Source organism: Rhinolophus ferrumequinum, chromosome 11 (assembly GCF_004115265.2).
Source record: "Rhinolophus ferrumequinum isolate MPI-CBG mRhiFer1 chromosome 11, mRhiFer1_v1.p, whole genome shotgun sequence".
Classification (NCBI taxonomy): Eukaryota; Metazoa; Chordata; class Mammalia; order Chiroptera; family Rhinolophidae; genus Rhinolophus; species Rhinolophus ferrumequinum.
Window position 1 is genome coordinate 25,154,531 of NC_046294.1, and position 27,423 is coordinate 25,181,953.

At 40.6% G+C, this 27,423-nt stretch overlaps 1 protein-coding gene across 5 annotated transcripts in view; it reads left to right on the top strand.

Annotated features, from left to right (window-relative positions):
- Window positions 1-27,423, top strand: part of LOC117029879 (uncharacterized) — a 172,525-nt gene that overhangs the window by 24,325 nt on the left and 120,777 nt on the right. Inside the window, exons 1-2 of one of the 5 annotated variants that reach the window (XM_033119152.1) lie at window positions 5,816-5,904; window positions 7,256-7,366. The exons of 3 other annotated variants lie outside the window; for them this stretch is intronic. The gene's annotated coding sequence lies outside the window, so the exon portion shown is untranslated. Of the gene's footprint in view, window positions 1-5,809; window positions 5,905-7,255; window positions 7,367-27,423 lie in introns of those variants that run through there. One more of the 5 variants, XM_033119151.1, reaches the window with a different exon arrangement.

Below are 27,423 nucleotides of genomic sequence, written 5' to 3' on the forward strand. Positions count from 1 at the left end.
AAGAGAACCTGGGAATACAGCCTCTTGCAATGGTACACACAGCTATTTAAAACTGCAGTAAAAAGGAGCCCTCTCCCTCACCCCCCATAAAACTCCAGATGTAAAAAGAGCTTCACCACCACTATTTATTTCAAACTTTGCTTTTGATATCCATTCATTTGAGGAATTAAAAAACAAAAGAAGACTACTTGTCTGGTGGACCTGCTGGGCCGCCTAAGTTAAAAATCTGGCTCTGCTGTTTACTAGTTGTAGGCCCTATGCAAATGGCCAAACATTTCTGTATTTCCTTTCTTCCTCTGTAAATGAAATGGTAATACAGAGGGTGCCAAAAAAACAAAAAAAAAATGAATACACATTTTAAGAAAGGAAAACTATTAAAATTGTAATATTCAGTATATACTGATAACAAAATATGAATACAAGTCACGTTTGACTTCTGCAATTTCAAGAGGTGCTCAAAGTGGTAACTATCAGTGTCCAGACACTTCTGATTATGGTGAACTACTGCTTGGGCAACATTGACCAAAGTGTTAACATCTCTTAAAATGTGTATACATTTTTTTGGCATCCCTGGTATACCTTCCTTATATGCTTTCGGGGAGGAGTAAATTTAAAGAACTTGGCAAACATCTTGGTAAATTCAGCAAATAGTAGCTATTGTTATTATCCGGTGGCATTTTTGGGGGTAACTACCACCCTTCCCTTAACCCTATGCAGTGTGGTAGTAACAGTAACAACTTACATGCAGAGAATATAGAGTTCAACAAAGTTTATACATTTTCTTTTTACAAATGTGAGCTCAACTGAACTGGAAGATAGAACATCTGTGCTTCCATTTTACAGCGGAGTGAGAACCAGAGCAGTTACTGAGTTGACCAGTTTCTCAGAGTGAATAACAAGAATTGGCACACAGGCTTCAATCTTTTGATGGAAACCTTGTGCTTCTGTTGTACCACAGCATCACCCTTTTACCAAGAATATCTTTGAGTGACATTTGCATATAAACTCGCCTCACTTCATGTAAGTGAACCGTCCTTACTCCTATGATTCAAAACCCCACCAGCCACCTGGGTCCTGATGTGAGCACTTGCTGGGACACATCTGGCTTCCTAGCTTCAGGGGCAGTTCGGGAGGCAGAGGAGTTGCTGGTGGGCACAGCCGGGGGGAAACTGGCAGGGCTTATGACTGACCATGCCTGTGACAAACCTCAAAAATCTAAAACCCAGTATTCCATTCCATCTGAGTTCAGGGAAACGCTCCTTGTGGTTGTATGGCGGCCTTGTAAAGGTTGTGTACCAGGTGACATCAGCTTGGACAGTGAGTGTGATTACATTTTTGCAGGGGCAGCGACAACTGTACTGATATTTTCTAACTACCTCCTGCATACTTCACAGGGATGTAAGGTTTGGTTGGGCCCTGGGAGTATTAATCATTTCTCTTGGAAGGCTGCTATTCAAGTCCGTGTTCTCCAGCAGCATTTTTTGGTTAGTTCATTATGGTTTATGGAACTCGGTTACCTTGTGATCTGCAGATTCCTTCTTGTTAGAACGGGCCTGAAATTTCATAGTTTGAGTTATAGCTTACATGCCATTCCTTCATATCTTCAGAGATTAATTTTATTGCAAATGAAACCCCCGTGTAAGCTGTTCTTGCAAAATGTTCTCTGATGTAGCATAGAGAGGACTGGGCTGTCCTGGGTTCTAATCCTGGTCGGCTCACTGGGTGAGCAAGGCACTTCATCTCCGTGGCTGGCATTTCTTCTTGTCTATGATGAGAGAGCTGGAGTACTATCCAAGGCTCCTTCAGCTTTTAAATCCTATGATATTAAGCAGTGGAACAATTCAGGAGACTAAAACTGAGAATTGGTAAGTTGTGGAGACATGAATATTTTTACTCTTCTACAAAATTTTTTATTATATGGATTATAAAAACATTTTATTAAGCAGTTTCTATGTATTCTCTTTGCATGAAAGCCAAAGGTTTTTTTTTTAATGTGTTTATTCTTATTTTCTTCAAAAATTATTTTGAGAGGGGCTGTCATCCAGTCTAGAGTTCCTGTGCCTGGTTTATGCTCAGAAACACGGGATGGAACATTTGAAAGGTACGGGATTCCCAGGCATCTCCCAGAGCTATGGAATCAGTGTATCTGGATGTGAGGTCCAGCATCCATATTTCAAAACAAGCAGAGAGTCAAACATACTCCCTGGGAGGTTCTGATGAGCATCCAGGTTTGGGAAATCACTGCTAAGTTAGCTTGAGTTGTGTGATTTGTTGGAGTCAGTTTCTGACTCCCAGCTCTGCCTTTCTTATTCCACTATTTTCCTAGTGCCCGAGGTGAGCCACGGGGAATAATCGGGATTATCAATTAGTTAATTGTAAAATGCTTGGGTATATGTAGGAAAGGAAGCCCAGGCCTGTGCCAAGGACAGGGAATGATTTTTCCAGTCTGTTCAGGTTGATCACTTGGCTGCTCCTGGTCACTGGTGCCCTCCAGTCTCTCTGCCGTCCTCTTCCCTCCAGGGTCTTATGACCTCCCAACAACTTGCTCCCTGACCCAAAGCCGCTCCCTCCTCAGACCAGTCACTAGCCTCATCCTACTCATATTGCTTTCTTCCATTTTTGGGGGTGACAGCTTTATTGAGATATAATTGACATACCATATGATTCACCCACTTAAAGTGGACAACTCAGTGGTTTTTAGTATATTCACAAATAAGTGCAAACATCTCAGTCAATTTTAGAACATTTTCGTTCCCCCACAAAGGTACCCTGTTACTCTTTAGCAACAATGTCCCCATCCCCCACGCCCCAGCACTAGATGACCACTGATCTACCTTCTGTTCCCACAGATTTGCCTATTTCTAGACATCTCATCTAAATGGAATCATACAATACGTGGTCCTTTGTGACTGCTTCTTTCACTTAGCATAATGTTGCTGAGTTCCATCCATATAGTAGTGTGTATCAGTATTTCATTGCTTTCTATGGTTAAATAATGCTCCGTTGTTTGGATAGCCCACGTTTCATTTATCTGTTTATCCGCTGATGAGCATTTGGGTTGAGACAACACTTTTTGGCTATTACGAATAATTCTGTGTGAATATTTGTGTACAAATTTTTGTGTGGCTTTATGTTTTTATTTCTTTTAAATATAGACCTAGGTGGGGAGTTGTAGATCACAACTTTATGTCAAACTTCTTGAGGAACTGCCAGACTATTTTCCCAAGTCGTTGAACCATTTTACATTCCCACCAGCAGTGTAGGAGAGTTCCAGTTTCTCCATGTCGTTGTCTACACTTGTTATTTTCCCTTAAAAAAAAAAAAAATAGCCATCCAAATGAATGTGGCATGATATTGCATCGTGGTTTGCTTTCTTCCATTTTTAAGGTGATTCCTACCAAATATAATTTATTTAATCCTTCCAGGAAAGGCCTTTTAAAAATCAAAATTAACTTTTAACTCTTCATTGTAAAAAGACTAGAAAATACAGATAAACAAAAAAGTAAAAAACCCAATCACCCATAATCCCACCACCTAGGGGAAAACCCTGGTGTTATCCTCTAGAGCATATTTTTTTAGAATCCTTTCCTATGTAGTATTTGGAGAACTTTGTAGACTCAGTGAAACCAATTGTTGGGGTTATAGGGGAGATATTTTTGAACAAGAAGAACCTTGCCCTTTTCCCTTCCCATGTGAGAGAAGACCAGGGTTAGGTCTCTCGGCTTCACCTCCGCAAAGGTTCTCAATTGGGTGGTAGAAGAAAGAAGTGCTCCTTTTTCGGACCCCATGCCGTCCATTGAAAAATGTGTCTTAACTGTTAGCCATGTAGTAGCTGTTAGATGTCACTGAATGAAAATCCCTGATGCCACTTAGGCTCTGAGTAGGGCCTTGGGGAGGGAGTAAAGGGTGGCTAGGTTCTCTCACATGCTGAACGTAAGAAACTTTTGACATGGTGCTGTGAGAGGCATACTTTTTTTTGAAAACACACTGATCGCATTAGACTCATTGGATGAAGAAAAGGATAATAATTCATATTGTAAAATCATCTTTGATAATCGGCCTCACATTTTGGGATTGATTTTTAAAAAGACAACATTTTTCTAACATAGCTAGCTGATTAAGAAGAGTTGACTGGTAATTTCTTGTTTTCGTAACAACTCAAATTGTCAAAAGTTAATTGTAAACCTGTGATTTGCATCTTAGAATATATTCTCCCTTAGCAACAGTGGCATTCTAACTGGTAGCCAGGTGGTGAGGCTAGCCACAAGTCTATTTTAGCTCCAATAATAAAGACTAAATATTATAGAGTACTTACTATATGCCAAGCCTTTATCATGGATTAGTTCATTTAATCCTCACAGCCACGCTACAAAGTACGATTTAGCACTGTCCTCAGAAAACAGGTTACACACCTTGGCTTGGACACATGTAGTCTGGCTGTGGAGTCTGGAATGCTAACATTCTAGAAAATGGTACTTGTCTGAAACTTGTAAGCAAACAAAACAGGAAAACTACAGGATTGAAAAAGAAAGAAGGTTTGCTTATCTGGACTGCCTTTGTCACTCCCCACTCAGCGTCATCCCCGTCTTCTGCTTTCTGTTGGATGTCACACACTGGGCTACCTCCCGTGAAGCCTCCTCTGTCTCCTCACCCCCCACCCCCCCACTACTTGGGAAGGAGGCTTAGAATTAAGTCTTAGAATTGAAGTCGCCTGCAGGGGTGTCCACTAACAATAACCTTTTGGCTAATTAAGCACTTTTCCTGTGAATACACGTGAGGAGTGAGAGGGAAGCTAGGATTGTTTCAACTCCTGTTAATTGATCTCCCTCCTCTTGCGTCCCTCCCACTCCCGTCCTACGCTGTGAGGTCATGAAAGCGATGAAGAGCTGTGGGGAGAGAGAGGCACAGCAATGCATGGGCGCCTGTGAGAGTCGGGTGGGGCTCCGGTGTGGGAGCCCTTGGGAAGGCATTGTGGAAAGGAAGGCTGGGGCTGGGCCGAACCTAGAGGGGCAGGGACACAGGTTTGCTGCCAGCCCACGGTGAGCCAGCCACTGTGCTGGGCTCTTCATGGAGATTCTCTCATGACAAGTACTATTGTCATAAATAGCTAATAAAATTGTATTTTATTCTGACCGCCATTCAGTGAAGTAGGAGTTATTAGCTGCCCTAAATCCTTTAGAAACAAGGCTCAGTCTGAACAGTTAAGGCTGTCATCTTTATTTAATGGATGAATTTGCAGGCTCAGAGAGATGAGATAACTTATTTAGTATACGAGGTCTGACAATTTAGTTCCCGAGCGTCTTGCGATGATGTTGCTAATCTTTTTTGATATCAGAGGGATTATTCATTATGAATTTGTACCAACTGGACAAACAGTTAACCAAGTTTACTGTTTGGAAGTGCTGAAAAGGCTGCGTGAAAAAGTTAGACAACCTGAACTTTTGGCCAACAATTCATGGCTCTTGCGTCACGACAATGCACCAGCTCACACGGCACTGTCTGTGAGGGAGTTTTTAGCCAGGAAACAAATAACTGTATTGGAACACCCTCCCTACTCACCTGATCTGGCCCCCAATGACTTCTTTCTTTACCCAAAGATAAAAGAAATATTGAAAGGAAGACATTTTGATGACATTCAGGACATCAAGTGTAATATGATGACAGTTCTGATGGCCATTCCAGAAAAAGAGTTCCCAAATTGCTTTGAAGGGTGGACTAGGCTCTGGCGTCAGTGCATAGCTTCCCAAGGGGAGGACTTTGAAGGTGACCGCAGTGATATTCAGCAATGAGGTATGTTGCACTTTTTCTAGGATGCATTTGCGGACTTAATTGTCTGACCTCGTATAACACAATCCCCGAATGACAGAGCTACGGCTGCAGTTCTGCCTTGATTCCAAAGGCCGTGTGAGTATATTTTTAGTTTATTTTCTGGAGTGTAGGATTCTAGGTCCCATGCTGTCTTGTGGGGCTGTGATTGGCGTGGTCAGTCTGCTGGCCTAGTGGGAAGGAAGCCGGGATTCCAGCCAGGGAGCTTACAGCCTTGGCTCTGCAAGCAAGTGATGCCGTGATGGCTGACTTCATGTCCCACCTTTTGCCAAAAAATAACTGGAGTGAGTTAAGAGTTTTAAGCAGTGTCTCTAAAGCTTTTCATCAAACCTTTTGTGGTTACGGACTTGGGTTTAGGGTCAGACCTGGATTGGAATTTAAATCTCTGGCTGCTTATATAAACTCCATTTGCCTTCATTTGTCGGGAGGGGAAAAGACTGCCCATTCGGTAGGGGTTTGGGGAGGATAATGCCTGGTATATGGTCAATGCTCAAGAAATGTTAGCTATTCTCTCATCACTACCATGCCTGTTCTTCCTTCCCCTACTTTCTTATACACTCCTGGGAGGGCCTCCTTGCCACCCTCTACCTTCCGCCCCCATTGAGACCCACTAGATTGAACTATTTTTTGAAAAGTTATTCAGGAAGCTTATTGATTCTGCTTTTGTCTGGAGTTTGCTGGTTGGCTGGGGCCCTCCAGGCTCTGGGAGACTCATTTGCTGCACTGGGTCTCCCAAGGCTGTGTGTGGCTTCCCCATTGACACCTATCTGGGGCCAGAGCTGCTCTATCAATTCTTTATTAAGACCAGTTATTTTTTATTTATGATGCTTGCGGGTTCATTAAAAATGGCACTCCCTGTTGGGGATACCAGCAAGGCTTTTAGCCAGTTTTTATCAGGTTGTTAGAGTAGATATGAATATTTTAATAGAAAGAAAGAGCAAAGCCTTCAACAAACGTAATTTGTTCTAGAATCTAAGTGACAGGCTTAACAGGGGTGCCAAGTAATTCAGTATAAGCAGCCCAAATAGTGGAATAAAGAACACAATTAAATGGACTAGGGAGCTTTTTCCAGAGGGGCCACGGGGGGATTTTCCATCCCTGAGCAACTGTAAATCACTGTAACCCTGGATCCTTTGAGTCCAGGTAAGATCTAGGATCGCCACGGGCAACCTCTAGGCCTGGTTAAGTTCCAGGAAGCCAGCGGGAGTGTTTTTGCAGATTCTGTTTTAACATTTATAGAATTCTTTTCCCAAGATACTGATCTTATTAAATTATGTACAAAATGATGGATAAGCCAGGTCACTGGTGCCCATCAAAAGCATATTTGGGGCTTCAGTCCGGATTGCAGTCCCAGATACAGTGACTGGTTTCTTAGAGGTGTAATTTTAAGTATATCCACTTGGGGGAGCTTTATGATTGAATTTTTAAGACGGTGTCAGATTTATATGCGACTGAGATCCAGATGACTACCCCCCACACCCACTGCAGTGACAAGCTACTGAAGCAAGCAATGGTTGCAGAAATACAATGATAAATCAATGTGAGTGGTTTTACTTTATTGGTAATTCCTCCCTCTGGATTTTGAAGTTATTCTTGATTTTTTGAAAGCTTCCCTTTCAAACTCAAATAGTTTAAAGATAAAGAATAGCAGTACTTTCTGCTGTTCTTTGGCTGAGTGTTCTGCATATATATGCAGACATCAATGCATACTTAAATAAACGCATGTCCTAGTTAATTTTAAATAGCCAAAGCACCAGAAAAATAGCTTTTGAAGTTTTATGGGCATGGTCAATTACAAGGAAGATAAAATCATAAAACCAAATGTCTGGGTAGCGATTGCTGTTTTCCAGTGTATTCGCTACGTAACTCTCCATCACTCTTTCTCTTTCTCAAAAAGGTGGGGCATGGAGAGGTCTAATGAAGGACAATCCCTTGCTGCCTGGGCATAAGTCCAGGTTCCAGATGGTCTTTGGGGTCTACCCAGATTTGGACAGTTTTGAAATAATGGCAAGCTAGTTAGGGTTCCTAATTAGGACATTTGCTTGAGAATGTTGTCACAATATGGATGCACTATCAACCCCATTTTACTATGGAATAAAATGAAACCAATTATAAACACATATACAAGTGTGACTCTCTGTGTCCACCTGCCCGCACAGAGGGAGCTGAAAAGTTTCTCGGAGGGGGATGCCGTGGGTATTGTCTAAAGCTCAGTCTTATTCTGTTCCCTTCTTTTCTCCTTTGTCTTCTTCTTTCAAGTGGTCAGGACATTAAAGACTCCCTCCTCGTTTACTTAGTGTCCAATTATTATATTAATATGGCTTCGCTATTTTGACAAAGCCTCTTAGTTTTTCTGCTCTTTCCAGAAAAAGACAGGAAGGGTTCTGGAGGGTCACTTTGCAGCCTTTTGTCCCTTTGGTGAAGGGCATCCCTGTATCTCGGCAGCTGCTGCTGCTTTCTGCATGTGTTTCCTTCAGTGCATTCCCTCCCACCCCAATGGATCAGCCTCCCCGTCCGTGCTCCACCTCTCTCTCACTGGACAGCCTGGCCTGTCTCCATGAGCATCACTCTCTGTCCTCATCGCCCTAGTCTCAGTTATCTGCTCCAGTGAGGACCAACTCCTCCCCACCCCCAGTCACCTGTTCACTGTCTTCATTGGTCACATTGATACGATTTTCACTGTTTGCTCAGTGAAGAAGAAATCTTGCTTCCTTAGGTACTCTGTAGCTCCCACTAGAAAGACTTCTCTTTAGGAGGGAAAATAAAGCTCCTCACTCCTATTTTCAGAGTATTTTTTTGCTGTGTTGCTTTCTTGGAATGATTTTCAAACTTTAACCACGGATTTTTTTTTGTTTTTTGTTTTTTGTAGAGATCAGTCATATGCAGAAACCCAGCCCAGTCCATGCCTAACTTCAAAGGACCCTGTGGTAGACCATTTTCTATGACAGCTGCAACAGTCCCTGCCAAACCGCTTTGCAATAGGACTTTTCCACTTCTCCTGTCAAGGGGTGGAGTCTGTTTTCTCCTCCCCTTGAACCTGATGGCCTTTTGACTTGCTTTGACAAACAGAATGTGGTGAAAATGACACTGCAAATCCCAGCCCCGGCCTCTAGAGACTTGCAGCTTCTACTTCCATCCTTTTGGATCCTTGCCCTAAGACCACCAAATGAAGAAGCTGCTCTAGCTAACCAGAGGAAAGCAGGAAACATGGAGGGGAACTGAGGCCACCCAGCCAACGTCTGGCATTGAGTGCCAGACATGCGAGGGAGGTAACCTTCTAGCTGATTAGAACAGTATGAGTGACCCCACTAGAAAAACAGAGAAACCACCAGCAAAGTGCAGAATCAACAGAAATAGTCAATTCTTGTTATTTTAAGCCACTAAGTTTTGGGGTTGGTTTATTATGTACGAATAGATGACTGAAAGAGGTGCCCTTCAGGAAACCTTATGTTAAGTCTATTTGTGTGTGTGTGTGTGTGTGTGTGTGTGTGTGTGTGTGTGTAAGCCAGCTTATTTTAAATGGTGAAATCGGTTTCTGCATGATGAAAATTTAAACAGAAGAGAGACGGCTTCCAGCGCCCCACGTTGCTGCCGCCTCCTGCCTTCTTCCCACCCCCCTCCCTGCATGCCAGACCACATCATGGCTGAGCTTGTGCATGTTTATGCACCAGGAACATTTTATAGATGCTTTGAGGAAAGGCTTACGTAAAATTGGGTTTATGTTCATTAAGTCTTACACTGCTTCCTTTAGCTAAGAGACACCTGCATCTGAGGGCACAGAAGACAGCAGAGGGAGGCCCTGGGCCCTCAACAGCCTTAATCCCACACCCCCGAGCCACTCCAGTGCACCCAGGACTGCAGCGAGGAAGGCTGCTGCTCTAACACAGTCCAGTGCCTGCTGGAAAACTTAGTTATCAAGATCAGCTAATTATTTTTTTATTGCAAGTGGCTATTGTTTAAACTCTAGGGAGACAGGTCCTAAGGCTACTGTTGCACATTAACCTTTCCTGGAATGTTAGGCTTGGTGTCCATTTTCCTAGTACTACCTGGATAATAATTACCATATTCTTACTCCTTACTATGTGTTGTGTTGTGCTAAGCACTTCATATACATTGCATCACTTAGACTTCCTAAAAGCCCTGTGACACAGGTATGATTGGGCTCATTTTACAGATAAAGAAATGAGGACTCAGAGAGGTTAAGGCTGGGGCAGGCCTAATCCATCAGGGCTGGGGCAGTCACATTGTTGGCTATGTAGATGGTGCCCTCTGGTATTGTGCAGTTTACATGGTGGCCATGCCCAAGGTAATAATAGTCTTGCGGGTGGCAGAGCTGGGATTTCAGACTCCAAAGCCTGAGCACTTCATTTTGTATGACTTTATTAAAACTTTTCACTTCTCTAAGCTACTTTATTTCATCTGTCTCTTTCTATCTATATATTTGAATGTCAGTCTATCCAACTACTTATTCATCCATCATCCCCTCCCATCCTTCCTTCTTCTATCCATTCACTTACCCAGTCATCGTTTAGCAGAACCAGTGAAGGGATTAATTATAGGCATACCACGTTTTATTGCACTTCGTTTTATTGTGTTTCAAAAGAATTGCATTTTTTACAAATTGAAGGCAAGATCTTTCACCAGCAAAAAGATTACAACTCACTTTATTGTGATACTTGATTTATTGCACTGGTCTAGAACTGAACACACATATCTCTAAGATATGCCTGCATATATAAAAGGTTTGAATATCCAGTTTCTTCACATATAACTAGAAACATTAGTTCTCTAATGTGTGTTCTTATTTTAACTTCATTTGAAAATAAAATTTTGATTATTGACTATTTAAAGCAGTTAGAAAAAGAAAAATTTCTAGTAACCCATGTACCCACAATCTAGATTTCATATTGTGTTATATTTGCTTCAAATTTCCTTTGTCCCTATTTTTTAAAGACAGAAAACAGAACAATGAGAGTCAAAGCTCCACCCCTTCTTTTTCACTTTTTTCTCTAACTTACAGATGGCATGTCATATCCATGTCAGGTTCCCATGCATGGTTTTCTGCATTTACTACATCTGTATGTATCCATAAATAATATTTGGTATTGTTTAGAGTTTTATAGTTTGCATTTACTATCAATATATTTTTGCAACTTGCTTTTGTCCTATAACACTATATTTTCTGAGACTTACTCATTTGGACACAGATACATCTAACTGATGGGAAGCGAAGTTGTGTTTACTTCTTTTGCTACTACAGATAATGCTCTGGTGAACATCTTGGAATGTGTCTCCTTGTTCACATGTGCATGAACTTCTGTACGGGAGACATCTGGGTGTGGAATTGCACATCTTCAGCTTCCTTTTGAAAATACTCTCCAAGTGGTTGTGTCTGTTTATGTCTGTTTATCCCCATCAGCACTATACGAGTTTCTATTTTTTCACATCCTCAGCTACACTTGCCATTATCTAGTGGTTACCAAATGGCACCTCATTTTTTATTTCTATTTCTGTGAGCACCATTACATAGTTATATATAGGTCATTCAAATTTCCTCTTCTGTGAAATGCTTGTTCATAATTAATATCCTTTGCCTATTTATTTTATTTTTTTATTGGATAGCATTTGACTGATTGATTCACAGGAGGTTTTTTGTTTATGTTTTGTTGTTGTTAATTTTCTCTGGAAACAGACCCTTTGTCAATTATTATATCGCAAGTACCTTCTCCCAGTACTTGCTTTTCTTTTAACTTGGTTCTGCCTATTTCTGTTGGTCTGTGTCACCTTAATTTTATCCTTGAACATTTTTGAACAGATAAGTCATTTCATTAGAATACTCTTTCACAATATAATGTAGGTATGGATAGGTTAATTTTCTCTACCTTTCTACAAGAGAGATTTTTAGAAAGACATTTATTGAGCTCTTACTATGAGCATTGCTCTATATAAAATGTAAACACTTTACATGTATTGATCAATTCTTTTACTAACACAGGACATAGGCACTGACGTTATCCCCATTGAAAGATGAGCAAACTCAGGCCCAGAGAGATTAAGTTATTGCCCCAAGTTATGCAGTAGTTAAGAGATGGACCTGGGATTAGAATCCAGGGAGTTAGTTCCAGGACTTGTGTAACCAAAAAGAACTTCTCAATGCCATAGTTCCTGTTCTCCAGAGCTCACTGGAAGAAAGACACAGGTAAACAGGCCCCATTAGGCAGTGAGACAAACTAGGGCAACACATATTAGTAAGGAGAGTTGGTGAGAAATTCCTGGAAGAAATGGCCTTTGAACTGAGTGACGAGAATGTGGTATTTGTGCAAGAAGCTAGACAAAGGGAATAGTGTGTCTGTGTGTGCATGCGTGTGCACTTTCACTCTACATAGTGGGAGGGAAAGGACATTCCAGGCAGAGGGAACACCATATGTAGAGGTCTGGAGAGAACACAGCATGTTCTGGGCATTGTGGGCAACTCTGTCTCTGGTAGGTTGCTTTCCTCCATTTCATTTAGTTCTTTTTCTGGAGTTTTCTCCTGTTCTTTTATTTGGGATGCATTTCTTTGTTTACTCATTTTGGTTGCCTCTCTGTGTTTGTTTCTATGTATTAGATAGATCTGCTATGTCTCCTAATCTTGGCCAGGTGGCCTTATGTAGTAGATGCCCTGTGGGGCCCAGTGACACAGTCTCTCTGGTCACCTGAGCCATATGATCCAGGAGTGTCCCTTGTGTGGGCCGTGTGTGCCCTCCTGTTATAGTTGAGCCTTGATTGCTATTGGCATGTCAGTGGGTGGTATTGGCCCTCAGGCTGATGGACTGTGGCGTTTGACCCCATCCATAGCTTATGAGCTTCCGTGCAGGGGAGGTTATCCTGCTGAGTGGGATTCACCCCAGTGGGTTCTGGTGCCTGTTAAGACCACCCTTTGTGTGTGCCACTTGTGGGGCTAATTGGGTGGTGCTCTGCTGTGGTCTGAAGCCAACCTCCAAGTATGTTGGTTCTGGGGCCTCTTGGGGTCAGCTCCAGTGCAGGTCACCCCCTGCCTGTGACTGGATGGGGACTACCTGGTAGGAGCTACAAAGCAACACGCAGTTGTTTGCTGCCTGTGCTCAAGTTGGAGCATGTGGGAGAGACCACATTGCAAACTGAGGATGGCTACCACCAGTACTGGGCCTGGGGTAGCTCTGCAAAAAGTCAGGACACCCCAAGGCCTGCTGCCACCTGCTGGCTCCCTTAAGGTTCAGCCACGGCTAAATCTCATGCAGTATACAAGTTGGGTGAGGCAGTGTCACAGGGAATCACTAGAGTGGGAAGAGTGTGGTCACCAGGTAAATGTAGACTCTGGTTTGGTGCCAGTGTTGAGCCTGGGGCTACTTAGCAAAAGTCCAGAGCACACCGAGGCCAGTCGCCGCCTTCTTGGAGCCTGCAGACTCTGATAATTTTCCATGAAAGAGTGTAATATGGGTGGGCTGGCTGCTTGCAGAGAAAGTGCCTCTGGTGCTGGGGGAGTTGGGTGGGACGAGGTCTCAGTGAGTCAGCAGGGTGAAGCAGCAGAGCTCACCAGGCCAATCTGATTCAGATTTGGCTAGAGGGTGCAGCAGGCTCAACACAGGAAAGAAGGCGCCAGCCTGCTGGCTGCACAGGTATAGGATCCCTCACAGGGGAAATGCGGACAGTCCTCCAGCCCTCTCTCCAGAGCCACACAACTCAGTCTGTCCATACCCCATGCCTCTGATGTCCCCTGAGTCACTGTCCTTCCGCTGGAGCCCAAAGTAAGTGCCTGTGAGCAAGAGTCCGTGCATGGGGTGTTTAAGAGGACGTTTGGGTTTCCTGCAGCCTTTCGTCCCACCTAGATGGTTGGCACCCTTATTGTTTTTCACAGCCAAATGTTGTGGGGGCTCCTCTCCCTGGAACCAGTACTCTGGGCTGAGGAGACTGGTGGGGGCTGGGGCCCGTTGCTCCTCTGGGGGGAACCTCCATGGCCAAGATACCCCTCCTGGTTCTCATTCTCCTCATGTAGGTGTGGGACCCATTTCCAGTCTAGATGTGGCTTCTTCTTTATATCCTTATTTATAAAATTTCTGTTCATCCAGACTTCAGATGGTTCTCCAGGTTGATCGTTCTGCAATCTAGTAGTGATTTTATCTACTCTGCTATCTCAGATCTCCAGCCTCCACTGTACTTCAAAAAAATTGTCATTAACTTTTTCAAAAACCCATCCAAGTGTCCTGTAGTAGTCCCCAATTTGGGTTTGTCTGTTTGCTTTTCTGTGACATCATTTAACTTTCAACCTGGTCATTTAATCCCTACACTGTATGTTGCCTCTCTTGGATGTGTTGTTTTGGGTCATACAAAGCAAATATCCTTTGTCATCTCTTTGAAAGATATCAGGAAAGATTTAATTTTTTTCCCCAGTGCTTTTTCTTTGGATTTATTTTTAAATATCAGCCTTGAATTTCCTCTAGGGATGGACTACCATTTATTTAGCTATTTTTTCTCTTTGGTTTTATATTTCATCTGTTTATAGTTTTTCCCTTCTTTAAATATGCTTCAGTGAACATCTTTGAAAATATAATGCTTTTGATCATTCCACTAAAATAAGTACCCAGATGTAGAGTTAGAGTGTCAAAAATTATGATTGGTATAGTGGGCCTTGAAATATATGAAATGGTTTTCCATAGGAATATATTTTTTTACATTAAAAAATTAAAACTTAAGTTTTCTCCGGTTTAGTTGGAAGATTTCATGGGTTCTTTGGTTCAACACAGACTCAGGGGTGAGTATATAATTGAAGATTCATCTCCCAGTCTTTCCTGATAATCTTTCAAAGAGGTGAAAAAGGAGATGGTATTATGTGATCCAGAACAACACGTCCAAGAGAGACAACATACAGTGTGGGAATGAAGTGAAGATGATTGAAGTGATGTCCAGACATACTGACTTGGTATGTCACAATACTGTGATTTGGTCTCACTTTAATACACCTGTTTTAAAGGGGATTTTGTTTTGGTATGTTCTAATGGATTCTACCTTGGTTGTTTTAATGAATTCTACCAACACCCAATTTAGATACTCCAGTTCAAAAGATGCCTAGTCAGTTTAAGTGTCATAAGAGAAAGTAAAAACAAGAAATACAAGCCTTTCCCCATTACTTACTATCAGTCACATCCCAGGTGGTTGTTTTTTGTTCTTGTTTTGCTTTTTTTTTTCATTAGATAATATTTTGCAGGTGTCTTTTGTAGAGAATACTTCATCATCTTTAAGAATGAAGAATGTATTACAATGGTGATTTCGTAGAAAGGATACAGTAATTAGAATATTAGTCTCACTGATTCCCTCACATCCTCATGCCTGCCTTTTTATGTAAGTGTGTAGCATCTTTTTCTTGCTCATTTGATGGTACCTGTTCGCTGTATTAGAGTTCAGCTAAGCTGCTGTAACAAAGATGCTCTAAAACTAGAGTGGTTTAAATAATGTAGAAATTGATTGCTCACTCAAATAACAGTTCCAAAATGGTCCTGGTACATGGGGCAGTTCTGCTGTATACAGTCATTGAGAAACTTGGGCTACTCCAATTTTTTAAAAAATCTCTCATCCCGAGGGTAAGGGGGATCAAATATATGGTGATGGAAGGAGAACTGACTCTGGGTGGTGAACACACAATGTAATTTATAGATGATGTGATACAGAATTGTACACCTGAAATCTATGTAATTTTACTAACAATTGTCACCCCAATAAATTTAAAAAAAAATCTCTATCCCTTAGGATATAGTAATTATCTGAATGATTGAAGCTTGGCCACTGACATCAGTCTGAATTCCAGTTCATAAAAAAAGAAAGAGAGGAAGTCTGGGGCTAGGCAGTTCCTTTTGACTTAGAAGTTGCACATGTTATTTCTACTCCATATTACTTTGATAACAACTTAGTCAGATGGTCATACCTAACTGCAAAGGAAGCTTAGAAGTGTAGTTTTTGGCTAAGCAGACTTATGCCCAGGAAGAAGAGAAGAATAGGTGTTGGTGAGCAAGTAGCAGTCTGTGACGTACTATCTATGATCGTGAACTGTACTGTTAGACAGACATGAGTTCCAGTCTTAGCTCTGCCACTGACCAGCAATATGATCTAGAACAAATGATTTATCTTCTTGATTTCCTTATCAGAAAAATGGAGATGATAATTTTTAATTTATTGGTGTTGTTATGAGAATCAAATTGAATGAGTGAGTTCATGCAAAGAGCTTAAGGAAAAAAAACACTGGTTAAGAGCACAGAATTGAGAATCAGACTGATTGAGTTAAAATCCTAGCTCTGCCTTGCTAGCTGTGTGGCTTTAGAGAAATTACACAAAATTCTCTGAAATCCACTTTCTTCTATAAAATGGAGATATTATTAGTGCCCACCTATAGAAGAGATTCAATGAGGTCCTCCATGATGGATTTATTAAATGATTTATTCATGTTTGATAAATTCACTGTGGTCTTTTTGTAATTATTATTATGTCTGTTCATTTTGTAAACACCTGAGTTTATCTCCGACAAAATGTAGTAAATTTTAATGTGTAAGCATGCACCTATCATGAGTTCTTGTGTTCTCTTATGTCTCTCGTTACCGTTTTGCTCCTACATCCTGTTAACACGTTTATATATTCTGTTTGTGTAATAGGTCCTGTTTGATTTCTTGGGTAAGCATCTACTGAAGACTTTATAGTCTAAGTCACATTGACTAGGCTATTGAATGTGAACTCTACGGCTTGTCTCAGAAGGTGAGTAAAATTTTTTCCCCCTCATAATGGCCTCAATCGTGTGCAGCCATTTTGAATGGATTAAGCTGGCCGAAAGAAATCTCTCTATGGATAGCTAAGCAATGTAATGAAAATGGAAAGCACAGAGATGATACATGGCTGCTTTAGTCTCAGGGTATCTCTTGCGTGTATCATTGCAATGACCCTAAATTGTACTTTTCAGGTCTAATTTTGGGATTTATTTGCAGAATTCTACTTCTCTGATTTTACAAAAATTATCTAAAGCCCCAATGATTGCTCCTCCTCTCTTCTAGGTACCCTTCCATGATTCTCCTATTACTGCAGGAACATGTTCCTCTTCCCCCTTGTGCGACTTCCTACGTACAAAACTGACATGCTTCTATGTTGTACCATTGTGCTATCTTGAATACTGTCGCATTCAGCATGGTTCCAGTGATAAAAAATGAGGGGATATGGACGCCTTTTCACATTTGAGACTAGTAAAAGGCAAAACCCCCTTTTGTTTGAAACCACTGGAAGTGTAGTCTCGAGTTCCTGTTCTTTTAGAGAAACTGTGGGCGTGGGTCCTTTTCTTCCCCACACCCCCACCTGCTGGCTACTATAGTTTTGCATGAAGTAATTGAGCAAATGAAATACCAAACTTATAAAAGGTAGCATTATCAAAGTGAACGAATGAACGCTTACCTAGCAGAACTGTAAGACATGGAAAAATAGGAAGACAAGTTAGTGATCTAGAAATTGTATAGCTTTGCTGTCTTAGAATCATGGCAAATGGAACATAAGGCATTGGGTCATTTTTTGCATTGATAAGAAAATGAATTTATTTTACAAATAAATGGAGTTTGTGTTTCTGTTTGCTATTCATGACTGTAATGTTTACTTCTCTTGAAATAGAAATATGTCACCTAAATATTAAATATAGAAAAAGATATTTTCCAGCTATTAATGAAGAATTTTTCTGTACATGCTGTGCCTTCATCCACTTCAGTAAACATTTTATGCTTTTCTCTTCATTTGCTATTACTTTGTCTGATGAGGCTGTCTGTGAATAGAGGCATCTTAAGGGAAAAAAAAGGAATTGTTGAAAAGACAGACATGTTAAAATTGTTATTTACCCGAGTATTAGAATTTTAGATTAAAGCCTAGCATCAAATTCACTTCATTTTCTCATGGATTTTAAGACACAACAATGTTTCTATTTCCTATTTTGAAATTCAGAATAGACCCAGAATTCCATTAAAGTTGTCATTTAAAAATCTACCACATTTATTGCTGTGGACATTTACTATTTTCATCTTTGCAGCATCCTTTACTTCAGAAGCCTTTTTTTCCTTGTAGAAACCACCCCTGCCCTATTTTCAGTTCATGTCACCCAAGTCCACAGTAATTGGGTAAACAAACAATGGGCTTGTGTCTGAAGCCAGGTTAGTCCAAGTCTCTTATAATTGCTAAGCTAGAGAATGAAGAATGAAGCTAGCAGAGACCATCTAGTCTTCTACATGGTGAGAGTTTGCCTGAGACTGTCAGCTCAGAGAAAATTGACCCAAGCGATGGAGGAATATTTCTGACAATATTGTTTGAGCATCCATACCTGAAGTGAGATTTACCCCTGCCATTGAATTTCTTATTTTTCCCCCTCAAACTATTCTGAGTTGGCTTCATCCACTTATAGTTGGAAGAGTTCTGGCCAATAAAATCATCGTAATTTTCCTCAGAGAGCATTTGTTCAAAACCTGGACCATTCTATATTAACCACTTCACATGTAACAGGAAAATACAGTATTAATAAATGGTAGAATTGGAAGGGCCACCCGGCCCAATTTCCCATCTAATGCAGGACTCTCTTCCTCAATATCCTTCATTGATAGTCACCCTAGAATACAAATTATTTTTTTTCAAGGATTTTGAAAAAATCTGAGTTTCAAAATAAGTCCTGAATTTCACTGTGATCCCTGCTTTATACAGATGATATATTATAGAATTGTACACTTGAAACCTGTATAATTTTATTAACCAACCAATGTCACCCAAATAAATTTAGTAAAAAATCTACCACCATGTCAGATAACTCACTACTTTACAAACTGGTACATTTCAATTTTGGAAAATTCGAATTCTCAGAATGTTTTTCCTTTCATTGAGTTGAAGTATGTTTTACTTTTATTTCACTCATTGGTCCTAATTCTGCTTGAAACCATGCAGATTAAAGCAAAGCCATCTCCCACAAGGTAGTACTTCAGATGTTTGAACTACCAATCATGTCTCTACTCTGTCTTCTTTGCTTCTAGTAAAATAATCCCACTTCCTTCTCCCATGCTTCACAAAATGATATATTCCGACCACCTTGGTTCCCTCACCTCAATTTACTTGTGTTTGTTAAATGTTCCTTTCAACATGGGACCAGCTCTGAGCTAGCACCTCCTGTGTTTTCCTCTAGATACTTATATGAATGCAGCCTTATACTGAATTATATTTTGGGGCTTCTATTTCCCATCCAGTTTCTGATTTATAATAAGCTTTCTGTAACTTTCTTTCCCTCTCCTTCACCTTTTTTTTTGTTTGTTTTGTTTTGTTCCAAAGAGTTCTTAAGCAAGGTCTGTGTTTGAGTTTTAATTATTTGAGTCTGTATTAGGACTTGGCAAGCAAACATAAGCTTTTGTTCCCCTAAATATCCAACACCACATGGAGAGCATTGTTTTGCTCATGTGTTTCTGCCTCATTTGGGAACTTTGTTGTGTAGAATGATGTAAGAGTCAATCTCTATCTCTTGGGCCACTGAAATGCCCTGTTGACTAGCAAGAGTATTCATTCTATCAATTAGGAACTACATTGAGATGTGGGTAAGAAAGAATAGAAAAGAGTATCTTAAATACACAGAAAATAGTGTGGAGAGAGGCAGCCCAGAGCTGGTATGATGTTTGCATCAAGCCATGAAGGACTCAGCCTTCTTCTACGTCTGTGTTCCACCATACCAATGCCTGGCTCCCATTCTCATAGTCTAAGATGGAGCTTTCTAGTATCTTGTTCACATTCCAGACAGTAGGAAGGACAAAAGCTTCTCCCAACTGAATAAGCTCCTTTTAAGGAGTTTCCTCAAATCTCCACAGTCTTTCCATTTATATTTCATTTGTCAGTATTAAATTATGTGGACACAACTAACTGAAAGGGAAGTTGGGAAGTATGGCCTTAATTCTGGGTAGTAGCATAACCATAAAATTGGGGTTCTGCTACTAAGAGAGAAAGGGAAATGGATATTGGGAGACCACCAGCCACATTCATGGAAAGTTTTATTGAAATATTTTCCTTCTGGCCTTGGAAGTAAAAGAGTAATAAAAAGATCTACTTGGACAAATATCTAATTTGGACAATATCTTTCCTCAGTTTTGGATGACCTTTGGATTTGGTATGCTTTATGTTCTTCTTCGGGAATTTTCCTCGAGGCTCATGTAAAAGGGTTAAAATGCAGTTGTTTTCTTCAGTTTTTCTTCCTCCCTTCTTGGTTGCCTACATTTAGCATTAATCTGTGGAACTTGCAGTGGCAAAGATAAAAATTGCTGGACCCTGTACATGTTTGAATTAAATGAACCCCCTCTTTAACACAGTAATAATGATGTCTAGTCTTTCCCTCTTTAATCACAACTGCGGCAATAATTAAATGATACAATCTTCAATATGGACAGTACTTGCTTTGTATAGTTCTGATATGCACAAATTTCAGTTACCACAGTTTAAATAACACCAATCTCCAAACAGCACAGTTCAAATTTCAGTTACCAAATGCAAGGTGTGATAAAAAAATATGGTGAATGTTTAAATTAAAAAAATTTTATTACAGTAAAAAACACATTGCCATTAATCCCCCTCAAAATATTCCCCCTTGCTTTGAACGCACTTATCCCCTTGTTCTTGTCACTTTCTGAAACAGTTCTAGAAGTCCTCTTTTGTGAGTGTCTTTAGTTTCACTGTTGTGGCTGCTTCAATGTCCTGAATCATTTTGACTTTGGAAAAGAGCCAGAAGTCGAATAGTGCCAGATCCGGTAAATAAGGTGGATGAGGACACACTGTGATGTTCTTATTTTTATTGGTATCACAGAAATTGTCATACCAGAAGCAATGTGTGACATGGAGTCTTTCTGTTGTGATCACAAAATGTGAATGCTGCTGCCGAGTGCCTTCCAACGGGAAGGCAGGGATCTTCAGTAGGGAAAGCAGTGCGTGAACCTTAGTAACATTGTGTGACAAGTTTCAACTTGCTCGGTGCAGTCAGTCAGGTGTGTTTTAAAGTGTGCTGTAAAGCATCTTCCATCATGACAACGCTCTGTGTCACACATCGCTTCTGGTATATGGCAATTTCTGTCAAATAAAAACATTACGATGTGTCCCTATTCACCTTATTCACCAGATCTCTTACTCAACAGGCACCACTTCTAGAGAGAATAAACTCTACCTGTTTCTTTTGTTCTTGTGTTGTTCTTCTAAAGAATCAGAGTCCTGGGGGAGAAAATTTGATGGGTCACATGTCCATCCTATGGATGTATTGATTATGAGAGGAGAATTTAGCAGAAGGAACTTCTAGTTTCCTTTTAAGCTTTTGTAGCTGGGGAGGCAAACACTTGGACTTATCTCCCCAAGACTTTACACAGATACTTCCCCTAAAAGAAATCAGGGTACTGCCAAGGAGAGGGAATGGATGATGGACATCTTCCAAATGACAACTGCCCACTACAGTCACTTCTTTTCCCTGATGGGGGTTGTTAAAAATTGAAAGTATACAAAGTTTATTTCATAGCAAATAAATTTGTGGGAAATCAAAGGAATTTTCTGCCCATATAATAGACACATGAGTCAATATGTGGAGAGAAATTGCGTCTTGGATTGAGAAGGTTAGAGGAAAAACAGGACTTTATGGCTCATCAAGGCCAAGTTCCTCATTTTATAAATGAGACTGAATTAAAGGAGATGAGACTAAGGGTACGTGGAGTTCATGACAAAACCAAAACTAGAACCTGTGTCTTCCCTCTACTCCATACCCGCTACAGTCCACAGCCTCAGCTGGATTTGAGAAGGAAAAAAAATGACCTGGTATGTTTGAAATTTGCATATTACTTTTCTTTTGGGTATGCTCGTCGCAAGGACTCTTTGGAGGGCCTCTCCAACTGTGTGTGGCACCCTCCTATTTTCCCTCCCAACACCCACCATCTCTTTCCCACTCCCAAATGCATTCAAAGGTACACAGGCCAATATGCTCTGGGTCAATCTAAAACTGAAAAATCAGATGAGGTTGGTGTTCCAAAATCCAAGCCAGCTGACACTTGAATCAGGATAACATTGTCCTGTTGAGACTCAAACACTCTTAGAACTTTGGTTTTGTTTTCCATTTCTTTTAAATCTCTTGGGTTTTTGAAGGACATTTGTATAAAAATAGTAACATCTTTGCATTCTTGTCAGATCCTGATGCATACTGTTCCTCTAAAACCTAATCCTGTCAGTGAGATGGTGTCGATTAGACTGTATCATGGGGGATTATGGCATCTGAGAAAAAAACCACCAATCGGAGAATCTCAAACTTTAGAAACATAGACCGATCAAGGAGAAAAGACCCTGATTATTATCATGAACAACTTTTGCAAGAAATAAAAACAATGCAGTACTGGGCAAGAACATAGAGAAGGAAAATTATTAAAAAAGATGTTGAACTAAAAGACTATTTAGGTCTCTGGTCTGGAAGGAAACATAAGAAACTAGGAATAGTGGTTGCCTCTGGAAGAGGAATAGATAGCTGGAGATGGGGATAGGAGGGAGATTTTTCAATTTTGAACCATGTCGGTGAAAAGTGACCTGTTCAAAAATAACTACACGAAAAACAACATAAGTATGAAGTGCTACAAACAGTTTCTTTATCAGAAGCAAGTGTTCTGTTTTGAGAACTTCCATTGTGTTTTTCAATGCTTCAAGCAAGTTTGAGGGAAAGACTTATAAAGACATCTTCCTTAGCCTTATTCTCTTGACTTATTAGGTAATACGGGGTTTTCTTTGGCAAAATTTTGTTATTGCTACCATTAAGGGTTTTCTTTTTTCACCCAGCATATTATATTTCAGTATTTTCTGTGTTGGTATTAATTGATTTTTATCATCCTAAAGATTCTTTGACAGGCAAATAACATTCTAGTTTCTATCTTTCTAATCTTCTTGCACATTTTTTAAAAAAATAGCTCCCAACCCCCCTTATTTTCATCATGTTTCTCTTATCCTTTTAAAATGTGATCATTACACATGTCATGGACCGATTTTATTCACCTTAAACGTAGATTATTTTGCCATTTGTTGGCTGTTTCAATGTGTAATGGATTCAATCAGGGTTTGTGACTAAACGTTTTACATTGGCATATATGGAGATAGCAGTTCTCAGTAGGTGCAGCTTAATGGAGATTTTTCCATTTTGAAAGACATGATTTTTGATGTTTCTGCCATGATTTTGCCTCCTCTGGAAATAATACCAGAATTGCTGTTATTTGTGATAGGAGAGAGACTGTAGAAAGAAAGGATGTTGGCTTCAAGGTAAAGGTTTGGCAGATCCACTGCCATCTCATTGGTTACAAAGCCTTTCTGGAAAGCATGCAATTATTCAGCTTGCACAGCACAATTAAGTAAACAATTCATTTAGTCTCTCTATTGATAGTCCATCGCAGAGGGACTGGAGTGGCTCGGGAGATTGGAAATGGGAGCTGTAGTCTTTTTCCCTCGATGTAGGTGGTTTGGATCTATTCACTGGGGTAGTGACCACATAGTGTCTCCATCTGATGGCTGTGCGACGACCCATGTGAAACAGATTGCTGGTTTCAGGCCCGTGGAGAGGCAGTCACATCTCAACATCCAGGATCCCAGCTGGCAGAGATGTGTGAGGGTTATACCGACATGACTCTATTCGGTTTGTGCTTTAGCGAAATTCGTATCTTGCAAATCCGACTTGCAGTAAAGTGAGCTTTAGAATATCTTTATAAAGCTTTGAGTGAAGGTCTCAGCCTTCTACTTGTATCTGATGGTTAGTACACTTGGCTTGTTTACTTTGGCTCAGAAGCTTTAAGATTCTTTAGGGTCACAAGATTTCTCCCAGTTCCCGCCCACGTTTGTGAATGCCGGGCATAACATACCTACTCACAGTTAGTACAAGCCGCCTGAAGAACCACAGTAACTGGGTACAGGATCCTGTTTACATTTTGTAGTAAATCGTGGCACATTTTGGTAGTTTTAGCCTGAATGAGGCTTGTTGTAAATAAAACAGATGTGCCTATAAACTATAAAGAGCTGATAAAGTGCCTTTCAGACCTAAGATATTTCGTAACCCCGGCCAGGGGGCCCACGCTGACTGACCCACAGGACTTCCCCAGCATTTTCGTTCTCCCAGTCCTAACATTTAACAACCTCCTATGCACCCATGCACACGTGTCAACACACACACACGCATGTGCACATGCACATACACACAGACACACACAGAAATTTACTATTTCTGTTACTTTTTCTAGTTGGAGGGAGGAATCCAGATCTGGGTCTGAGATAGATAAGCTTTTCAATACTGCAGGCAGTATTTACAAAAGGAATATATATGTGCAAAGTCCTAGAGTGGCATAGTTGCCACTGACATCTGCATAACTCTGTCATACGAGTAGCCCCTGCTTTTCGAAAGTTTGCTTTCTGCCACTTCACTTTTATGAAAGACCTACATTAGTCCCTTGTTTTCGCTAACCCAAAGAAATCCAAAGAGGATTTTTGCTTTTACGAAAAAAGTTGAAAAACAAAAATCCGTGTTCAGTGTTTGTTTTCAGCGAGCCCTTACAGAGGCAATGCAACCCTGAGCGATGGCCGTGGCCTCACCAATCTCCTTCCCCGGGAGCTACATGCAGCGTCTCAGCATCAAACCACCATAGCTTTGAATTGTATCTGAGAGCATCTGCGCTTTCTCTTGATTTATTTTGTGCACCCATTAGCAAGATGTGCTTCTTTATGCCATTTCAGCCTAGGAAAGGTTCCAGGCGTGTGACAAGTGGGACTGATGGAAGAACCCACAGGTGAGTTAATTAGCATGGTGGCAATTGGAAACGTGCCTCTGCTACTTACAATGAGTCATGCCCTTCTGAGGAGCAGGGACCCTAGTGGCCCCCAGGGAGACGGTAGTCTGTAATTGGCCACCTGACAGATTATTTTCTTGGGGGGCAATGTTGCATGTCAGTTCAGTGTGCGCCCACTAGTTCTGGCCTGGTGGTGGGGGGAGGGAGGTTGATGGACAGGTTAGAGTGGGTGGTGGAAACCAGGTGCTCACCTAGTTGTAGCTTGTGGTAGTATTGTTTCTCTATTTTAAAGATAATTATGGATTTACTTTCTCTTGAGTCCCTGTGACAGTACAGCATTAGGATGAAAATATTTTTAAACCTTCTTTGCTTTCTTGGCAGAAAAATTGGACACCCTGGAGAAAGGCATGGGAGAAATAATAGGCTTGGACCTTTCATCTTCTCCCTCTCCCTTTTCTACCCAGCCTGATGGGATTGGGGGGCCCACGAATCCGCTGGCTGTGGACCGGGTCCTTATAACATAGGTCTAAGGAAGTTTGGAGATACAGTGGGGTTCAATTTGTGACAACCCCCTTTGTTTATGACATAGTAAAATGCCAGGGATTGCCTTGTTTCATTACTTGATTGAGGTTTATTATTTAAACTACAAGGTGTCACTTAAATACCTTTCTGTTGACAAGAAAATTATCGACTCTCATAAACTCATCAGTCAATCACAGAAACACAGTGGGTTGTTTTTTCAACTCCTTTGGTGAAGGCTGTGCTAATTCTTTTTGTACATTATTATTTTTATTATTATGAGAAGAATCTTATGGGAGGTTATTGAAGTGATTCACTGGGTTGCTGGAAGACTGATTTGATTTTATTTCCTAAGGTTGGCAATAAATGCTTTTATTTAGTTTAGAGGAGAAAGCCTTTATAACCTCCTCTTTACCATGACTCATAACTTTCTGAGCAGTCACACTGTGCTTTTACACTAAGGTTTGGGGGAACGTGTTATCTAAATGGATCCCGCCATTTTGAGTATTAGAGCATGAAATAAAGAGAAGCAACTGATTTTTCTAAACTTCAAATTTGCCATGTGCCCAGGCCCTAAAACGGACTTTCCTGTTAAGAGGAAAGAAATTTGGCAGATACCTTAAAACAAAGTTAGTTCTGGCTTTAAAGCTTTCAAACAGACATTTTTAACTTGCATAGGCTACCCATAATTTTAGGACAAGTGGGTAGCTTTAGGCTAGATGGTTTTCTCTGCTGAGTAAATGTGTATGAATATCATTTGTTTCTCATGTAAAACTGGATCTATTGACATAAGCTTACTTTTTTTTTAAAGCTTGGAGATAAGAAAGACTTCACTCAAAGTTGTCTTTTCTTGAGAACTTGAATTTAGTCAAACATGTTACTGTGAGATGAGTCACAATTTGAAATATTTTACATAGATTTCTTTCTGAATTTGTATCAGAGTGGGTTTGTAAAGGAGAGTTAAAAGGACATGTCAATAGATTGGAGGGCGAGATAGGAAGCCTTTAGTGTTGAAATGTCATTTGGAAGGGAATACTAGAGCTAAAATGATATTTTGTGTTTATCATCTCTCTTTTCATGTTACCTCTTTCTGAGTTCACAATCTGATCCGTTTTTCATATTGGAAAAGAACTAGAATTGGACTACCAGGAAGATGTAGAAAAGATGATAAAATTAGATACTTAGACTCAGGAATTGAAATATTAAAGTTTTTACAACAATTTCATCATCATGTACAGCCTAATAAAGTAAAGGAGGCATCAAAGTGAATTTAAATAATACGATTTTTAAATTAAGATTCATACAGGGTCCAAATTTGTTTATTTTCAACAACATAATTTGAAGTTAAAATTTCAGCTTTCTCTGTCTCTTTCCTAACTCCTTCTCTCCCTCCCTCCCTCCCTCTCTCCCTCCTTCCCTGCCATCCTTTCCTTCAGTAACATTTAGAGCTCTACAGTTTGGTGTCTCATAGCATACGTTTAGCAGGCTCTCCTCAAAAACTGATGCAAAATTTTACACCCCTACCACACCAATTTGCATTCAAATGCTATACATCTTCCACCAAGGATTGGAGGAGAGAAGAAAGGAAAATATGAATACAAAGCTATTAAGTACCTGTAATCATCGTACCCACTTGTCCTGCTGTTTCCTTCCTAATTGGGCCAATCAGAAGAACTGGATTCTAGCCTTGGTCTGCTATCAGTTGGCTGTTTAACTTTGGTCCTGGCTCCTTAACCTCTTTGAGTCACACTTTTATCACCTGTTACAGTGGTTGAAATAGATATCAATAAAGACCTTCTTTTGATCTTATGCATACTTCTTCACTCCTCAGTCTTTTCTGGGGCATTTTAGTTTGTTTCCCATCTGACTTCCTAATTAACACAGGATTTCACCTATGGCTGACAGGACGAAAAGAAGTGAGAATTGAGTTCTGCAGAACTTTTCTCAAGGCAACAGGGAAGCTGCTTTCTCAAAGCCAAAGAGATGCATCCCATTGAAGGACACTGCTCACCAGGTCGTTAATCTAGAAACGTGGAAGTCGTCCACATAGCAGCCATCTTTCTTTCTCTCTCTTTCTCGTTCTCTGTCTCTACCTCTTTTTTACCACCCTATCCACTCTCACCTGTCATTTATTCTTCCTAAATAGTTCGTGCCTCTAACTTCTGTTTCTATTAACTGTGCCCCAGACCTTAACCCCATTATCTTTTACCTAAATTACAATAACAGCCTCCTAACAGATCTCCCCACTGCC